We start from the raw sequence: 21,361 nt of genomic DNA, 5'->3' as shown, positions 1-21,361 counted from the left end.
GGAGAAGACCTAGAAGCACAAAACAACTCCGAAAAAGAAGATCTTGTTTTCAACTTGTGATTCTTTGAATTAGTTGTAACTTTGGATGCTCATTTTCGTTCTTGTTGAGCCTAGATCTCTTTTATTTGTACTTTAATTATTATTTAGTTTATTAAGACCTTGTTTATACCATGCTTTCATTGGAACCCATGGTGACGATGAGTTTGATTATGAACTAATCGTTGTCATGGGGTTCTAGCGGATTTACTTATGGATTTCTATAGTTAATTTGTTTTGATATCTTGGTGTGTGGTGATTGATTAATATCCTAGTATTGGTTGAGCTTATTCGTCTTATGTGCGTAGCTAACATATAAGATAGTTTGTTAATCTCTATTGAAGTGACAGTGAATATAGAGGTTTAGAACTTGCCATGCTAGCATAGGTTCATGTATTTGTTATGCATGATTCGTAGGTAATTTTAACCATCTTACTTGCCCTATGTAATCAAGATAGATAACTTGTGCTTAAACCATTATGTTGTCTAATTCTATAGACATATAGGGTCTCAATATAATTGGTGTCTATTCAGCTTCTATTTCTTTTGTGGATGTCTGGTAGAATGGTACTCGTGCAACGAAAGTTAGCGTTTATCAGTTTCGTGTTATTTGATTAGTGTCATCATAATCACATGCTAAGGTTAAGAACAATAAGGCTATTTAATGAAGTTAGAATCCCAAGTTTGTCATATATAGTAATTCAACCTCAATTCTCTTAGTTAATGTTATTTAGTATAATCTCTTAGTTTCATAAAAACCCAATTTGTTATTTGTCGTAGCATTGAGCGATAACCATACATTGTTGCATAGGTGCTTAAATTGAACTTAACCTAAACCAGTCTCTGTGGGAACGAATCTGATTTATATCTTATACTACTTGTGAACGCGTATACTTGCCTGAATTTTAGCGCGTGTTTTCGCCCTAACAAGTTTTTGGCAGCGCTGCTGGGGACTCGGTGTTAACTTTTAGTTTATGTGTTTGTCATCAGTGGTCGTCAAAGTTCACTGACTCGGATTCTTTTACTTTCACGGTTTATTTGTTTGTGTTTCAGGTACTCATTACAATGGGAGATCCAGCAGCACGAACGAAATCCTTGATGGATTTTTCTCAACCCAAGATCAATGACATTCAATCTAGCATTGTCAGGCCAGCTATCACAGCTAATACCTTTGAGATCAAGCCTGACATAATTCAATGGGTGCAGAATTTAATCCAGTTTGGGGGTTCTCCAATGGAAGATCCCAATATGCACATTAGGGATTTCATTGAGATCTGCGACACCTTCAAGTTCAACGGTGTTTCTGAAGATGTTGTGAAGTTGAGACTGTTCCCATTCTCTCTGAGGGACAAGGCTAAGAGCTGGTTACACTCTCTACCAGCTGGTTCGATTACTACTTAGGAAGATCTTGCTCAGAAGTTTCTTACTAAATTCTTCCCTATGGCGAAGACAGCTGCACTCACGAATGCTATTACTCAATTTGCGCAGCAAACGGGAGAATCTCTATGTGAAGCTTGGGAGCGCTACAAGGAGATGCTTAGGAAGTGTCCTCATCATGGAATTCCTGATTGGATGATCATCACTTGTTTTTATAATGGGTTGGGAACACAGTCCAGACCCATGCTCGATGCAGCAGCAGGCGGAGCATTATGGGAAAAGAGCTATGAGGAATCTTATGATCTAATTGAACTGATGACTGCTAATAAATATCAGTATCCAACCCAGAGATGTCCACGGGGCAAGGTAGCAGGAGTTCTTGAAGTGGATACAGCTACGGCTATCACTGGTCAACTAAAGGCATTGTCTATGAAGATCGATTCTCTGGCTAACTTGGGTGTTAATCAGATAACCAATGTTTGTGAGCTATGTGCAGGTTCACATGCGACGGAGCAATGCGCTATATTTAGTGACTCAGCTCAGTTTGTGAGCAACTTTCAGAGATCGCAATAACTAGTTCTAGACACTTATCATCCTGACAACTGGAATCATCCTAACTTCAGCTGGAGCAACAATCCATATTGCGATGCAACGGTCGTTCCAGCAGTTTGGAAATAAGCTATTCAACCCTCCTAGTTTTTAGCAACAAATTACACCAAAACAACAAACTCTTGGTGTATGTCTATCTTCAAATGAAAAATCTGAATTGGAGGAGTTGCGACTTATGTGCAAAAATCAGGCTCTTATATGCCAAAGCCAGGTTATTTCTATCAAGACTCTGGAGAACCAAATAGGGCAAATTGCTAATGCCTTATTGAATCGACCACCAGAAATGCTTCCTAGTGATACAGAAACAAATCCAGGAAATAGGGAAGTTGATGAACAGGTGAACGCCATCACCTTAAGGTCTGGAAAGGTCGCAAGCCCCCAAATTCAGCAAGACGAAGAGCCTGAAAAATCTCAAGTTTCAGAAAACATAGTTGTGGCTGAAGAAGAAGTGCAGAAGGAAGCAGAGGTGGAACCAGGGAAGACTGCTGTGGAACACACTCCTCCTGAGGGTAATACAGGGGAGAAACAGATCTATCCTCCACCTCCTTTTCCTAAGAGGCTGCAGAAGAAAAAGCTGGATAAATAGTTTGAGAAGTTTCTAAAGGTGTTCAAGAAACTTCATATCAACATACCTTTCGCTGAAGCTCTTAAATAGATGCCTAGCTATGCGAGGTTTATGAAAGGTATTCTCTCTCGGAAAGTGAAGCTCGATGACTTAGAGACTGTTGCTCTAACGGAGAAATGCAGTGTTGTGCTGCAACAGAAGTTACATCCGAAGCTTAAAGATCCTGGAAGCTTCACTATTCCTTGCACCATCGGAAACTTGTCGTTTGACAAGTGTTTATGTGATTTAGGAGCTAGCATCAATCCGATGCCCTTATCTATCTTCAAGAAGCTTGGTCTGCCTGATCCGAAACCAACATACATGTCATTGCAACTAGCTGATCGTTCTATCGCTTATCCATGAGGTATAGTGGATGATGTCTTGGTCAAGGTGGATAAACTCATCTTCCCTGCTGACTTTGTAATTCTTGATTTTGAGGAAGATAAGAAGATTCCCATCATCTTGGGAAGACAATTCTCCGCTACTGGACGAACTATGATCGATGTGAAAAAAGGAGAGCTTTTGATGAAGGTTCACAATCAAAAGGTCACTTTTAATATGTTCAAGGAAATAAAGTTACCCATAACTAAAGAGGAGTGCTTTAAAGTAGAGAAATTGCAGGTTTTGAATACACCTTCGTGGAAGAGGAAGTTGGATATGCCATTCGATTCTATTGGGTTAGCAGAGTCAAAAAAATTTCAGGAGCGTTTTGAACCATCTATTGAAAAAGCTCCCACACTTGAGCTCAACGGACTTCCAGATCACTTGAATTATTCATTCTTAGGTGCACCCTATGATAAGGAGTTGGGGTATATATTTGATGATGTAGAGGGTAGTCGAATGGATCTTCCAGTGCCTACAGAGGGTTCTTCTCATGTGCAATAGGTAGTTGATAGGACTGGTGTTGGTGATGCATAGTATAGAAGATTGACTAGGCGTATGGAGGTCATGTATGTCAACCACCGATATTTTCTTAAAGATTTGACACAGGCTTTCGGTACTGTTGTTCGAGACACTGGTGGCGAGGTTGATTGGCCACCTGATCCTCCACCCGATGAGGGTGATTCTCCCGCTAATTAGGTATGCCTGAAATCCTTATTATTACCTTCAATGAGGACATTGAAAATTTTATGTTTGGGGGTGATAATGTAAGGATTAGTAGTGTGTGTGTCCATATAGATTCATATAGATTCATATTACATGTTTAGTTGTAGTTCATGCATAGTTTTGCATGATTGTTCATTTAGGACATATTTGTTTGTTTTTATGTGATTTCATATAATTGCATTTGCATGCATATTTAGCATGATTCCTTAAGATGAACTATGATATTTGATAAGTTGATGTTGATTTGAGTGTGGTGATGACGATATAGGGATGTTTAAGTACTAATGAATTGATTAAATATTTTCACAAAGTCTTGTAGGGTTGCTTTTGATCTAGATCATGATCATACTTGTTTGTTGTTGAGATTTAATCACTTGGTTATATTTAGAATTTGTGATATTCTCATAATGACGTAAAAACACTGATTTTTTTTATCTGGAGAAAAACTTGAATTTCATTGCTAGTTGTTGTAAGGCAAGGCGTCAAATGGCTAGTAGCCGGCTCATATTTTTATGAGTAGTCTAGGGTTGAATGAGATGGAGAGAAACACACTCATTCAGAAACTGTTGAAAAAAAAGAAAAACAGAAAAAAGAGAAAAAAAGAAAAAAAAGTATGTGTTTATGCATAATTGATCAAGAGTGAGCTCTTTAATACTCGAGTTATTAAGTTCTAGGGGACTTTGTGCCTAGTGACCTAAGGTTTTATTAGTCTGGGATCCGCTAACCTAACGCTCGCTACATGGATATTATTGCATAAGTCTTTTGGGACCTCATTCATTGCACGATCAAATAAGCATCTTTGTTATGTGTTCAATAATAGTGTGAATCCTTGTATAACTCTAGTAGAAAGGAGGTGTTGTGAGTCATAATGCGTTTATTGTCTATTCTATTTTTAAACTTTTGATTGTTTCAATGATAGATAAGTTATGGTTATTGATCTAGTATCGAGAGATATCTGTTAAGCATTCCACACACGCACATTTCTAGTTTGTGAGTTGGTTTATGGGATTTATTCGAACTCTATTTTAAGTCATTGCATTCTTAGAGGCATTGGCTTATTCATTTGGTTATGGTTATTCTGAGGGGATCGATTGCATTATCATTTAGTGGCATTCACGTAGTTGCATTCATGCATTAGGTTTGTTTTGTAGTTTTTGAGTCTGTTTATACTTGAGGACAAGCATCGATTCAAGTTTGGGGATGTGATAAGTGGATTTTATATCCACTTAGAACGATTTATTACAAGCTTAAATTGGTGTTTTGAACTCAAGTTGTTGGTATTTTGATGTGTTTCGTGTTATTGCATTTCAGGTATCAGTTAAATGAAGAAAGGAGATTTTAAAGGAAATATGATGAAACGTGATCAGATTTTGAAGCCAAGGCCATTATCAAGTTGTATAGAATTTCGTTAGCTTCTCGTGAGCAGTTGAATCGCCTAATTCTGACGAGTAGAACTCAAGTTATGGCCAAAACAAGATTTATCAGAATTTTTCCAGACAGGCTGCAGGCACCCACCTGGGATGTGGGGCGGCCGCTTGGGAGTTGAGGCGCCCGCCTGGGATGTGAGGCGGCCGCCTGAGGCGCGGCTGGTCGCTGATTTCGCTGAAAAAGCCTTTTTTGAGTGGAATTTGATGATTTTAAGGGTCCAGGTCCAATATGGGAGTATATATACTTAAAAAAAAGGTTTTTCATCATCCGGGAAGATTGGGATATCAAGGAGAAGACCTAGAAGCACAAAACAACTCCGAAAAAGAAGATCTTAATTTTAACTTGTGATTCTTTGAATTAGTTATAACTTTGGATGCTCGCTTTCGTTCTTGTTGAACCTAGATCTCATTTTTTCGTACTTTAATTATTATTCAGTTTATTAAGACCTTGTTTATACCATGCTTTCATTGGAACCCATGGTGACGATGAGTTCGATTATGAACTAATCATTGTCATGGGTATCTAGCGGATTTACTTATGAATTTCTATAGTTAATTTATTTCGATATCTTGGTGTGTGGTGATTGATTGATATCCTAGTATTGGTTGTGCTTATTCGTCTTATGTGCGTAGCTAACATACAAGATAGTTTGTTAATCTCTATTGAAGCAATAGTGAATATAGAGGTTTAGAACTTGTCATGCTAGCATAGGTTCATGTATTTGTTATACATGATTTGTAGGTAATTTTAGCCTTCTTACTTGCCCTATGTAATCAAGATAGATAACTTGTGCTTAAACCAATATGTTGTCAAATTCTATAGACATATAGGGTCTTAATATAATTAGTGCCTATTCAGCTTCTGTAACACCCCCAAATCCGGGGTCGGGGATCCGGGTTGTCACGAGTTCCATTTCCCTTAATAACACCCAATCTTAATAATTAATCAACTACTCTGTACTGTGACCCCACAATAAACACACACACCACAAGTTATAGTCTCAGAGATGAACATCCAAAAATAATCACAAGTCATTTTATTCCACAATTATCTGCCAATACACCTTAAAAGGTTTTCTGAATAAATTTACATTTTCTTTGCCATTATTACAATTCATATTATACATGAGTCTGGTACATCAAGAGTTGAAAGCCTAGCCTATTGGTAGATCTTACCTCAGCTACAATGGCATCAACGCCTACAGGAAACTGCGGAACGTTTCCTATCCGCTCGCGAATTGGGAGCTTGATCCTGTTCATCTTGTCTATCTGATGTTGTGTGATGAAAGAAGAAAGCAAGGGTGAGCAACAAGCCCACCAAAATAATATGTATAATAATTAACAATATATGAGCATTCTCATAGTACTCATGAAAGTCTTGGTCAAGAAGAAATGAACCAAGCTGATATCTTAACGCGACCAAGTCGCAAAATATTCAGTATATATATACATATACTTTTCACAATCTTTGAAATCCTCTAACATGTATAATATACACAGAGTTCTAGTTTATAACTGTATAAAAATATCGTTGCAAGGTGATCTCATATATCTAACCTTGTCTCAACGTTTTTATGAAAATCTTTGACATGCACAAGATAATCATTTACTAGATATAAGTTTAAAAGATGAAGTTACAAGATACTCCAATATACTTATATATTTTCCGAATACTACTTGAACTACCACCGTTCAATGTATAAATAGTTCCTCCCATAGATTAAGCTACAAGACAAAACTTGTATAGAATCAATCTTTAAAATATCATCAAAATAAAATGAAGTTACGAGATACTTCATTTGATGCAAACATCATTTCGAAAACTCGACCCTGCCAACACTCAACAATCGCCCAACCGTAGCCTTTCTATCGAAGTGCTCTGGGTAGTGTTGCAGAAATATCCAATTGGATGATGAACTCATTACGGGAGTTTGCCGCGCCAGGAAGGCCACTTACGATGATCAGTCGTAGTAGTGCAACCCCACCATTTTCTACATGTAGAGGAGAACCTGTCGGATTTACTTGTCAACCGAACACTGGACTCCTAAGGAATGGACCGTCTTAGCGGAACTTCCAGGCCATTTGGGCCAATATAATAAGGCTGGGCCGGCGCCACTCGACCACTTACGCCACTCCTAGTTCAGATGAAATCCATGACTCTGAAACGTAAAGCTCGTCCCCACTTTCCCCAAGTAGAAACTTATTGATACGGCTCCACCAAGAAGTCGTATCTAGTTGGAAAGGAAAACTCACCGATATTTCCCAGGCGATGCCTGTTAATGGATTAACTTGTTCCAAGAATTTTACTTCCCGAGTGTTGGGTAAGTAATCAAAAACTCTTTTATCAGAATAGCAACCTTGTTGCGAATATAAAATACACCACAAAGCCGGATCCCTCAGGTTTTGAGCGAGTATTTAAATCCCCTTCGAAAGGAGGATCTTAAATATAAAATTAAGTTTTGGGATCCGCCCTAACCTTTAAAAATCATTTTAAAGACTCGAAAAAATTTTTAAGAATGTTTGGAGTGATGCTGATTTAATAAAATAAATCAGTCCCTATATATTAGAAAATATCTGAATATTATTATTTAAATAATATTCCCATAAAGAATAATCTTTATAAAAATAATTGAAGTAGAAGTTTTAAAACTTATACTTTAAATGAATATTAAATAACCAAAGATATACTTATACGAAAGTAATTTCTTTATTTGAATAATCAAAAGTAAGTTTGATTACCGACACATTATTCTTTAATAAAATAAAGAATATTAATTAGCAATTAATCGGAGTCATAAGTCCTCGAATGAATATTCAAAATAATATTCATTAATAAAATAAAGGGAGTCATAAGCCCTCGAATGAATATTCAAAATAATATTCATTAATAAAATAAAGGGAGTCATAAGCCCTCGAATGAATATTCAAAATAATATTCATTAATAAAATAAAGGGAGTCATAAGCCCTAGAATGAATATTCAAAATAATATTCATTAATAAAATAAAGGGAGTCATAATTCCTCGGATGGATATTCAAGTAATATTCATTAATAAAAATAAAGTTATCGAATAAACCTTATTCGAATAATAGCCTTGAAAACTATTCATATATATATAAATATATAAATATATACTCGGGAATATCGACTCCCGGTTTTAGAAAAATGTTCACCTTTGGGTCCCCTATACTAAGGGTATACGCAAATACCGCTTATCTCTAGCATAGGTATTATCAACTAAATCAAAAGATATATGTATCAAGATTACGAAACAGGCATGCATATATACCATATCACATGCTACAATATATCGCAAGAATTTGCTAATATAACCATCATGCATCTATTAAAAGATAATGCATATACAAGTGTATACATCACAACAACAGTATAACGGGTAGAAAACTTGCCTGAGTGCTCCCGGATAGGCTTAAGCTTAGAGGGGGTCCGATAACCTATGAACAACAACATAAGTCGGAATTAAACCCCGGTCGCTTAAGAAACTCGACTTTAACCATTTAGAGTCCTAACGTTCGCTTTCGCGCTTAACGATTTACTTAAGTCGCCCGAGTATCCTCGGCTCCACCATTTTTAATAAATTAACCATTAAGGGTTTTAAGGCGATTCTTTCACGAGTGTATTACCAACTGGCTAATACATTTTACATAAATGTTTCATACTCCAATTAGCCATTTTAGGTCATTAACATATGTTTCAAAGTAAGGCAAGGGGTAATGGTTCGTTCGCGAAACGTCGTTACTTAAAACGGCCGTTTCTCCTAAACCGTACATCGGAATCAAACGAACCACATATCAAAACGAAGCTCATAACATGAACTATCTAAACATGGAAATGGTCAAAATCTAGCAGGGAGTTCTCGGGTCCTAATGTTATGAACAAAAGCAGTCTAAAGTAAATCGGACATTCCGACGGCTATGTTTACGCGATTTCCCAAATTTTTACCATTCCAAATCATATCAATCCAACTACCAATCAACAACAACTCAAGATACACATCAATGCTACTGATTTCAGTCATAATAAGCTCAAGGATCTTAATCCAATCATATATTATAACATCTCCAAATTCAACTAAACTACTTAACAATTAAGCTCGAATCATGCTTATCATTCAAATTACTACTCATCCATCCAAACCATCTCCAAACTTCAACATTTAAACTTATTACTAAAGGGTGTGAAGATTTATACCTTCCTTGGGAGGTGTTAAGTTTCTAGGAAGCCTTAGGGAACCTCCTACAAGCTTGATCTTTCCAAAGAAATCAAGAACACAAAGTTAGGCTTTGAAGTTTCTAAAAGTCCGATTTAAAGAACTATAAAAATGAGGTTCTTACCTTGCTTATTTGGAAGATACTTGTGAACAAGATTTGTAGGACATCTCAATACCTTTCCAACGAGCTATAGAACACAAAATTTGAGTGAGTATTGAAGGAGATATGGCAGTTTGAAGTTTCTGGGTTTGTTTTAGCCGAGAGCTTTCTTCTTGAAATGGGAAAGTCAACTTCTAATTTTTGTGTTATATGATATTTGCTTGGTTGCTTCTCCTTTTTGCCTTGGAAAATGTTTTAGCTTTTTACCATGGTAAATTTTACTTGGCCCAAAATCAACCAACAAAACAAAACCCCTTGTCATGCTTATGTCATCTTGCACATATCATAATGCTTCCACTTGTCCACACCTTGTTGGTTTGATGACATCATCATCCCTAACCTCCTTGATTAACTCCTAATTGCTTGCCTAATGACCGCTGATCTGTTATACGATTCGCTTAACTTTCGTTTTCGTTTATCGTTTGAGGGATCATACCCGGGATCTTATTACTTAGGTTTCTTTAACCTTTCTCAATACATTATATTCCTTTCATGATCCTCTCTTATAATCCTTGAATTTAAATCCTTTTTATTCTGTTACCTTATACTCAATTCTTTCTGTATCTGGTAGATTTTCAGGAAAAATCAAAGTGTTCGAATTTGGATTCTGACGATCTTTACATACACTTATTTATCATATAGAGTAATAATAATATCCCAGAAGATCAATAAAAGAGCCCCTACATAGTGTGGTATGAAAAGTTTTCTTATTCAGCATAATCTGCAAAATCACTATTCATAAGGGTTTCAAAAATTTCCAAAAATTGGGGTTATTACAGTCTCCCCTCCTTAAAAGGATTCCGTCCCGGAATCAGATAGAAAATGAATAGGGATACTTTCTTACTCTCGAGTAAATTTTTCCACATTGTGGTTCTTCCATCAAACTTTGAATAGTTTGATAACCCTTCTCCTAAGCACTTGTTCCTTTTTACTCTATAACCCTTCATGGTTGCTCCATATAGGTTACGTCGGGTTGTATGTCTATGCGCTCATATGCCCCTATTTATCTGGCATCCGAATTATACTTCCTTAACATTGATACGTGGAACACGTTATGACTTGCTACATGTTCGGGGGTAGGGCTAGCTCATATGTTAACTTCCCAAAATGTCTTAATATATCCAAGGGTCCAACAAATTGTAGACTTAGCTTTCCTTTCTTTCCGAACCTCATCAATCCTTTCCAAGGGATACCTATAACATTACTAGGTCCCCTATTTCATACTCTTTATCCTTTTGAGTCAAATCAGCATACCTCTTATGTCCATCTTGGGTTACTACCAGCCGTCCTCTGATTAGATCTATTATATCCCTGGTCCTTTGGACTACTGCGGGTCCGAGCATCTTGCGCTCTACAACTTCATCCTAACATAAGGGAGATCGACATTGTCTTCCCTCAAGGATCTCATAAGGCGATACCTCAATACTGACATATGATCTATTGTCGTAAGAAAACTGAATCCGTGTTAAGTGATCATTCCAATTTCTTTCAAGTCTATTGCACAGACTCTCATTATAGCTTTTGCTTCTCAATACCCATTCTTTTCCAGTTCGTAATCTCTACTACCTTCCGTTCCTAATATTATCTTGGTTATATTTTTGCTCGTTAGCGTTCTATAACCTTTTAATACCCATGTCAACCTTAGTATCACGAATGTGTTTCCATTCCGAGTACCACCACAACTTTATTACTCCTTTTTCAGCTGTTTCTATTTCCCAAAGTTTGATCAATCATATAGAAGTAAAGGAATTTATTGAGAGATCACTATGATCATGAACACTTGTTATATCGCATAGTTAGTACAGAAGATGGCCAGCCTTTAGTACTTGACAAGCAATTAAACAATAGATGGTATCCCACTAGGCTTCTATCACACAGATAGATAGTCATTCGGCAATACCTCCCCTTCTGGAAGGGTTGTTCTTCTCAGCTTACATGAAATGAAAAGAAGAGAAAAGAACGAACTGAAGAGGATTATATATTCGTAAAAAAAAAATTTATTACAATAAAATATCTGGCTTGGAATCTACCTCTGAACTATAGAGGTTTGTCATAGGAGAATAAAACATATATGTATTTATATCAACATCAAGTATTATAGCATCGTTTTTCACATGCCTAAATATTTTTGCTATTCCGTCCATCATTCTATGGACCCATGCTCTTCCTCGAGCTTATACACAATCACCTATGAAACTCCCTCGATATCGAAAATTGAATCTGGGATCTCATTCTAGATATCATCGTTACTAGAATTCTATGCTTGCACCGCAACCTTCCTCATATAGTAATACGACTCTCTTTTCATAAAAGGGAATAAATATTCAATAGGTAGATACTCTACTTAATTAGTCTATCAATGATAACTTATACACTACCACGACCCGATTAGTGGTACTCAATCTCAACATCCATTCTAATACAACTCTCACGGTTGTAATCAGCTCATTACTCGCAGAATCATTGCTGCACTACTATGGTCCACTACTGACCTACTATCGTCATTCACGTTCCATGAAATCTTAATATCTAACCATACAGAGTCCATACATGGCGTATCAAATCCTTCTAAGGAGGTAACACAATCGCCATTCATGATTCATGAAGAACACTCCTGATCCTGATATACATACATGACATGAAGCAGATAAAATTGCAGAAGAGCTTCAATCAAAGCAACGATAGCAGGTTAATACCATTCTTAAACATATGCCTTCAATAGAAGACTTAACTCAAAGGTTCGTTTAGTCCTTTTTGAAACATGGTTCAGGCTCATTCTCAAGATAGTACCTTCTGAGATAGATAGCCCGCTCATGGTGATTACACGAATTAAACCTTTACCAACTACTATTACAGTTGGGTATTGCACAGTCATCAGAAGGAATGTCAATCTTCCAAACCATAATACAACCTGCATAGCTTTAACCATCATCACTGTATTCCTTTGGCACAAGCGCCTATAATTATCCTCTTACCTTTAAAGTGTCGGCCACCTCTTTGGCCTTTCCTGATAGTAAAATTTCCTTACAGTCAATGTCATTTTAACCACCTCCAAATAAATTTTCTACCTTATTTCAATCACAGCTTATGTGAAGATGTTTTCCTTAAAATCTGATGAGTAAAAAAAAAATTACCATTTTTCCATAAGTTATTGCCTCAGTCTTTAGAGGTTAATCACTGTCACGACTGACTCTCAATCATACTTAGAACATCTTTTATCTTAGGCCCTAATTGCCCTGAACAATTTCGACCTTTACTGGTTCGATCCATACTTCCTCGTAGTTTAACACGTGCCCCACTTGGCATCATTATAATTACGTCATATTTCCTTTATCAACATTTTTACTCTTGAGAATTTTGAATATTACCTTTCTCCTTGTAAAACCTCTAAGGTTATCCTTGAATCGTTCCTCCTGTATTCCCTAGATACAGGGCATATCGAAATACCCTTTACTAATACTAGAATCATTGTCTATATACTTATGAAAAAATTTCTCCACTGATTCTTAAAGGTTATTGTTACCTTAATCCTTTCCAATTCATACTGTCAAGACTCATACTACCCCTATTAAGGGTGAAATGCCAACCTTTATGCATTCCCCTAGGATTCATTTTAAGTTACCGAGGTTCTATCCTTAATTCCACCTTTAAAAAGGTACATGCATCCTTCCATGGATAAATCAAGTAATATATCCTTGATAGATTATCTTATTTAATCATTCCCATCTCGATAGTCTATACCAAATTTCACAATAGCATCCTTATTCAAAATGAGGTCAATCAATATGGCCTCCAAAAGATAACAACGGTTATTCGCTTTTCTTGCCTGATTTAGTAATGATAACAGGGATGTTCTAGAAGATATTGGTCGTGTTCAATGTGAACTTCTTCTTAATAATTCCTTATTTACTTTTGTTGTTTATCTCAACAGTCATCTCAATGTTGGGATATCTTTCATACCTGGCGTCTCCCTTTTTGGGTATCAAGCCACCGGTCATACACTTCACATTCTTGAAGGTCACTTCCTTCATCCAATTTTCCTAATTTCTTACTTCCTTGTCTCCTCAGTCTATCTGCGTCTCATTATTTATCCTTCGAACTATCTCAAGGTTTCCTCGAATCCTCCCAACTTAAAGGGGGTACAATATATATATCTCTTATGCCTTCAACCATCAATTTAACTCATGGTGAATCACCCTCATCCTGACGATTACATACTTTTCTATTTCTATTGCTATGAGTCTTTAGGGTTTCCTCATACCCAACTCCCTTATCATTCCTCAAACTCTATTGTCTTTATATTCCTTTCCACTTCAGTTTCTTTTTATTTTCCTTTCTCTTATCATTATTTCATGAACCAACACAACATAAGCATTGATTTCAAACATCCCGTCATTCTGGATTCGTGCCCTCAGAACAAATCTTGACAACTTTTACAACTTAGATTCATAATTCATCATACTCTTCTGCCTTTGTTCTGGCTCTAAAGCTTCTACACTATCCCCATAACCTTGGGAAGTACTTTCCTGAAAACAATTGACTGAACTTTAATCAGTTTATTATAATCTCTTACTCCGTGCCTTTGATAAGTGGCATTTTATACCACTTAGAACGTCTTAAAATGGCTTAAATTGGTGTTTTGAAATCAAGTATTTTGTGTATTTGATGCGTTTTTCTAGTGTTTATGCATTTCAGGGTATTAGTTGCATTTCAGAGGAGGAATCATCAAGAATAAGCCTTGGCATGTGTTCACCATTGCGAGAGGAAAAGAACGGGCAGATTACGGCGAAGAAACGGAGCAAACCTGGATTTTTTCCAGTAGGGTCCTGCGCGCCCGCGCAGCAATGCTGAGCGGCCGCGCAGCAGCCTTGCGCGCCCTCGCAGAAATGCTGAGCGGCCGCGCAGGGTCGGGGAAAAGGATAAATTATTTTAGACTTCTACTTCTGTTTGGCTTCCAACTTCTATGTAATCTGAGTTTTATGGGACTATTATATAAGTAGATTTGAGACGTTTTCACAGAAACAAAAAAGGAGATTATGTTTTAGATTGTGTTTTGCGCAAGAAGCGAAGGAGATAAGGAAGAAGACCGATTTAGTACACCGCAACGAAGAGGAAGCATATATTCTTGTGATTCTTGTTTCGTTGTAACGTTGGATGCTAGTTTTCTTGCTTTAACTTATTTACTCTTGTGACGTACTCTGTTTTAATATAATTAGTTTAGTTATTATGTTCTTGTGTTGTTTATCATGATTTCATATGAACCCATGATGGCGATAAGTTCTATTATGGGCTAATCGTGATCATGGGGTTGCAACGGATTTATTATAAAATTCTTTAGTTAATTGTTTAATACTTTAGTGTGTGATAATTGCATGATATCTAGTATTGGTTGTGCGTATTCGTCTTATGTGCGTCGTGAACATATAAGATAGGGTGTTAATCTCTTGTGAAGCAACGGTGGATCTTGAGATTTAGAACTTGCCATGCTAGCATAGGTTCATGTACGTTGTGCATGATTAGTGGGTAACTCTAACAGTTTTATTTGCCCTATGTAATCAAAAGGAATAACTTGTGCTTAAATCGTTGTGTTGTCAATTTCTGTAGACATATAGGAACTCAACATAATTGATGACTATTCAACTTCTATCTTAATTGTGGATGTTTGGTAGAATGGTATTAGTACAATGAAAGTTGGCTTTTATCAGTTCAATGTTATTCGATTAATATTATCACTGTCACATGCTAAAGGTAATAACAATGGCTATAGAAGGAAGTAATAATGAAGTTGTGATCTCATGAGTGTTTTATTATTGATAAATTGAAGTGTTAGTTAAGTGGTTAATTAAATAGTTAATTATAATTAATATTTAATCAACAATTTTAAGTGTTATCTTAACATTGAGAAGTAATCATACATTGGTGAGTGAGTTTAATTAGACAATAACTTAGTCTGAGTCTCTGAGGGAACGAACTAGAAAGTATTCTATATTACTTGCGAACGCGTATACTTGCGTGAATATTAGTGCATGTTTTCGCCCTAACAAGTTTTTGGCGCCGCTGCCGGGGACTCGGCATATTTGTTTAGTTTATGTACTTACCATCATTGGTCATTAGGACTCAGTGATTAGGACGTAGTAGTTAATTACTCTTTTCGGTTGTGTTTCAGGTACTTTAGCAAGCGTTTATGCAAACTCGTTCTCGTGCTCGCAAGAGGACCTTAGATACAACTGAGGAGAAAGACGAAGTTCTTGATACTCCGGAGAAGTTAGATTTTGAGGATTCGGATTCAGGAACTGAGCAGAAAGAACCAGTAAACATGGGAGATCGTATTGTTCAAGCTGATCCAGCTCTTATGGATTTTTCTCGACCTAAAATTGATGACATTCAGTCAAGCATCCTTCATCCGGCTATTCAAGCTAACACCTTTGAAATCAAGCCGGGCACTATTCAGATGGTGCAGAATTCTGTTTCTTTTGGAGGAGCGGCAACTGAAGACCCCAACATGCACATAAGGAATTTTGTCGAGATCTGCAGCACTTTTAAGTATAATGGCGTGACTGATGAGGCTATCAAGTTGAGGCTTTTCCCATTCTCACTGAGGGATAAGGCTAAAGACTGGTTACATTTTGAACCAGCTGGGTCCATCACTACGTGGCAAGATCTTGCGCAAAAGTTTATGGTGAAGTTTTATCCAATGGCAAAGACTGCTGCTATGAGGAGTGCTCTTACTCAGTTTGCGCAGCAACCTACAGAATCTATGTGCGAGGCTTGGGAACGCTACAAGGAAATGTTGAGAAAATGTCCACATCATGGAATGCCGGATTGGATGGTAATCACTGGTTTTTATAATGGTTTGGGGGCCCAATCTCGGCCCATGCTCGATGCAGCAGCTGGAGGAGCCTTATGGGCTAAAAGCTATACTGAGGCGTATAATCTTATAGAGACAATGGCTGCAAACGAGCATCAAAACCCAACTCAGAGGATGATGTCAGGCAAGGTCGCAGGTATTCTGGAAGTTGATGCAGCCACCGCTATTGCAGCCCAGCTCCAAGCGCTATCAATGAAGGTTGATTCTTTGGCTACGTATGGAGTTAATCAAATAGCTATGGTCTGTGAGCTTTGTGCAGGTTCTCATGCTACGGATCAGTGTTCTCTTGTCAATGAATCTGTTCAGTATGTGAATAATTATCAGCGACAACAGCAGCCTGTGCCAGCAACCTATCATCCTAACAACAGAAATCATCCAAATTTCAGCTGGGGAAATAATCAGAATGCTATTCAGCCACCATATTAGCAAGGAGTGAGTAAACATTTTAACCCACCTGCATTCCAGCAACCACAGCAGTATGCTACAAGGCAATCATATCCTCAACAGGGAAGTGCAGCTGCACCTACTAGTGCTGATTTTGAGGAACTTAAGCTGTTGTGCAAGAGTCAGGCGGTTTCTATCAAGACCTTGGAAAATCAAATCGGTCAATTAGCCAATGCAGTGCTCAATTATCAACCTGGCACTCTTCCCAGTGACACGGAAGTACCAGGCAGGAAGGAAGCTAAAGAGCAAGTCAAGGCTATTACCTTAAGGTCTGGAAAAGTAGCTGATGCTGAAAAGGCAAAAGAAGTCGAAGCTGAAGTTAGAGATGAAGAATCTAAGCAAAAGGAGAAAGTGGCGAAACCAAAGAAGACTACTGTTGAACACACTCTGCCTGAGGCTAATACAGGGGAGAAACAGCTCTATCCTCCACCACCTTTTCCTAAGAGATTGCAGCAACAAAAGCTGGATAGACAGTTCGGGAAGTTTCTGGAGGTGTTCAAGAAACTTCACATAAAAATATACCTTTCGCTGAGGCTCTGGAACAAATGCCTAGTTATGCGAAGTTTATGAAGACTATTCTTTCAAGGAAGGTGAAACTGGATGACCTTGAAACCGTTGCTCTCACGGAAGAATGCAGCGCTGTTCTGCAGCAAAAGTTACCACCAAAACTGAAAGATCCAGGAAGCTTCACCATTCATTGCACCATTGGCAATCTAACTTTTGACAAGTGCCTTTGTGATTTGGGAGCAAGCATTAATCTGATGCCCTTGTCGATCTTTAAAAAGCTGGATCTGCCTGATCCAAAACCCACATACATGTCGCTACAATTGGCGGACCGTTCCATTACTTACCCAAGGGGCATAGTTGAGGATGTGCTCGTCAAGGTGGATAAGCTCTTCTTTCCTGCAGATTTTGTTATTCTGGATTTTGAGGAAGATAAGAAGATTCCCATAATCTTGGGGAGGCCTTTCTTGGCTACTGGCCGTACCTTGATAGATGTGCAAAAAGGGGAACTTACTATGCGGGTCCAAGATCAGGATGTGATCTTCAACGTATTCAAGGCAATGAAATTCCCTACAGAAGATGAGGAGTGTTTAAAAGTGGATGTGATTGATTCCGCAGTTACTTCAGAACTCGATCACATGCTAATGTCTGATGCATTGGAAAAGGCCTTAGTGGGGGATTTTGACAGCGATGATGAAGATAGCAACGAGCAATTACAATATCTGAACGCTTCTCCATGGAAGCGAAAGCTCGACATACCATTTGAATCTCTTGGTACTTCTGACCTTAAGAATGCTGAAGGGAAGCTCAAACCATCAATAGAGGAAGCACCTACCTTGGAGCTCAAACCATTACCTGAACACTTGAGGTATGCTTTTTTAGGTGATTCATCTACATTACCTGTTATTATTTCAGCTGACCTTTCAGGTAGTGAGGAAGACAAGCTCTTAAGGATTTTGAGAGAATTCAAATCGGCTATAGGATGGACCATAGCAGACATCAAGGGGATAAGTCCTTCATATTGTATGCATAAAATTCTGTTAGAGGAAGGTAGTAAGCCAACTGTGGAACAACAGCGAAGACTGAACCCGATCATAAAGGAGGTGGTGAAGAAAGAAATTCTGAAATGGCTAGATGCAGGCATCATTTATCCTATTTCTGACAGCTCGTGGGTGAGCCCCGTGCAATGTGTACCTAAGAAAGGAGGTATCACTGTGGTCGCAAATGAAAAGAATGAGCTCATCCCTACTCGAACAGTTACAGGATGGAGAGTATGCATGGATTATAGAAAATTGAACAAAGCCACAAGGAAGGATCACTTCCCTCTCCCATTCATTGATCAAATGCTTGACAGATTGGCGGGACATGAGTATTTTTGTCTTTTGGATGGTTATTCCGGGTATAATCAGATTTGTATTGCACCAGAGGATCAGGAAAAGACTACCTTCACTTGTCCATTTGGCACATTTGCTTTTCGTAGAGTTTCGTTTGGGTTATGTGGCGCCCCGGCCACCTTTCAGAGATGTATGATGGCTATATTCTCTGACATGATTGGAAATAACGTCGAAGTGTTCATGGATGACTTCTCCGTCTTTGGACACTCATATGATGAATGTTTGAATAATCTGCGCGCCGTACTCAAAAGATGCGTGGAAACTAATTTGGTGCTTAATTGGGAGAAATGTCATTTTTTGGTGCGTGAAGGCATTATCCTTGGGCATAAGGTCTCTAGCAAAGGTCTGGAGGTGGACAAGGCCAAGGTGGGAGTCATTGAAAATCTTCCCCCACCTAATTCGGTGAAAGGAATCCGTAGTTTTCTCGGTCATGCGGGTTTTTATCGGCGATTCATCAAGGACTTTTCAAAGATATCTAAGCCGTTATGCAATTTACTTGAGAAAGATGTGCCTTTCAAATTTGATGATGAATGTTTGGCAGCATTCGAGACTCTCAAGGAGAGTTTGATCACGGCACCAGTTATTACAGCACCAGATTGGACAGAACCGTTTGAGATGATGTGTGATGCGAGTGACTATGTGGTAGGTGCAGTTCTGGGACAGCGCAAGAAAAATCTCTTCCATGTGGTCTACTATGCGAGTAAGACTTTAAATGGGGCCCAATTGAACTACACCACTACTGAGAAGGAGCTTTTGGCTATAGTCTTTGGCTTTGAGAAATTTCGATCTTATCTGCTTGGTACAAAAGTAACAGTATTCACTGATCATGCAGCTATTCGTTATCTGGTTTCTAAGAAGGATTCGAAGCCGAGACTCATTCGTTGGTTCGGTTTTCCACAATTTTTTCCATTCCTTAGAGATCAAAGATAGAAAAGGTACCGAGAATCAAGTAGCTGACCATCTCTCTAGGTTGGAGAATCCCGATTCTACTTCACAAGATAGGACATTAATCAATGAATCTTTTCCGGATGAGCAGTTATTTGCAATTCAGGAGGAAGAACCATGGTTTGCAGATATTGTAAACTATCTTGTCAGCAATATAATGCCGCTTAATTTGACATCCGCTCAAAAGAAGAAGTTTCTGCATGAGGTGAAGTGGTATATGTGGGATGAACCATATTTGTTTAGACAGGGAGCTGATCAGATCATCAGGAGATGTATCCCGTTCTGTGAGACAGAGGGGATATTACGAGACTGCCATTCCACGGTTTATGGTGGACACTATGGAGGTGAGAAGATGGCAGCCCGTATTCTGCAAGCAGGTTTTTTCTGGCCTACTTTGTTCAAGGATGCTCATCAGTTTGTTTTAAGGTGTGATCGTTGCCAAAGAGTGGGAAATTTGTCAAGGAAGGATGAGATGCCATTAAATGTGATGCTTGAAGTCGAGGTCTTTGATGTATGGGGAATCGATTTCATGGGGCCTTTTATCTCGTCTTGCAATAATCAGTACATCTTGCTGGCAGTCGATTATGTCTCAAAATGGGTCGAAGTTAAAGCTTTACCGACAAATGATGCAAAGGCAGTGCTAAATTTTCTTCATAAGCAAATTTTCACAAGGTTTGGAACGCCTCGGGTAATCATAAGTGATGAAGGATCGCATTTTTGCAACCATAAATTCACTTCTATGATGCAGCGTTATAATGTGAATCATCGAGTAGCTACTGCCTATCATCCGCAAACAAATGGTCAAGCGGAAATGTCTAACAGAGAGATAAAGCGCATTCTAGAGAAGGTTGTTTGTCCGTCAAGGAAGGATTGGTCTTTAAAGCTCGATGAAGCTGTTTGGGCTTACAGAACAGCATACAAAACTCCACTTGGGATGTCACCGTTTCAGTTGGTGTACGGTAAGGGATGTCATCTACCGGCGGAGCTTGAGCATAAAGCCTACTGGGCATTGAAGAAATTGAACCTGGATTTAGATGCAGCTGGTAAGAAAAGAATGCTTCAGCTTAATGAACTTGATGAATTTCGACTTCAAGCGTACGAGAATAACAAAATGTATAAGGAAAAGGTGAAGAGGTGGCACGATAGGAAGCTACATCCTAAGTTATTTGTGCCAGGGCAACAAGTTCTGTTATTCAACTCTCGGCTCCGACTTTTTCCTGGGAAGTTGAAATCAAGGTGGTCTGGACCTTTTATTGTCAAAATTGTGTTTCCACATGGAGCGGTGGAAATTTTTGAGAATGATTCGGACCAAGCATTCAAGGTTAACGGTCAGCGGTTGAAGCACTACTATGGGGACATGGCAAACCGAGAGGTGGTTAGTGCCATTTTGTTGACTACTTGAGAAAGGTACGGAACGTCAAGCTAATGACGAAAAAGAAAGCGATGCGTGGGAGGCAACCCATGAATTGTTGTTACAGGAACCCTTAGAAGTTAATAACCTATCCAAAAACACAAAAAAATCAGTAAACAGGGGCTGAAAAAAAAAAATTCCAGAGACCCTCTACGCGCCCGCGCAGCTAAGCTGAGCGGCCGCGCAGCTTGCTGCGCGCCCGCGCAGAAATGCTGAGCGGCCGCGCAGGAGTCGAGTTCCAGAA

General features: G+C 38.4%; 2 non-coding genes across 2 annotated transcripts; both read right to left on the bottom strand.

Annotated features, from left to right (window-relative positions):
• Positions 1-1,491: 1,491 nt before the first annotated feature.
• LOC141716359 (small nucleolar RNA R71) lies at positions 1,492-1,598 on the bottom strand. The gene has a single exon (XR_012573071.1). It is a non-coding gene; the product is annotated as a small nucleolar RNA R71 (small nucleolar RNA).
• Positions 1,599-16,260: 14,662 nt separating this feature from the next.
• LOC141715698 (small nucleolar RNA R71) lies at positions 16,261-16,367 on the bottom strand. Its single transcript, XR_012572450.1, has one exon. It is a non-coding gene; the product is annotated as a small nucleolar RNA R71 (small nucleolar RNA).
• Between the last annotated feature and the right edge of the window lie 4,994 nt (positions 16,368-21,361).

The sequence above is a fragment of the Apium graveolens genome, chromosome 3 (assembly GCF_009905375.1).
Source record: "Apium graveolens cultivar Ventura chromosome 3, ASM990537v1, whole genome shotgun sequence".
Taxonomy (NCBI): domain Eukaryota; kingdom Viridiplantae; phylum Streptophyta; class Magnoliopsida; order Apiales; family Apiaceae; genus Apium; species Apium graveolens.
Note: the sequence above shows the minus strand (reverse complement) of the source record. Positions and strands in the feature narration are given on the sequence as shown.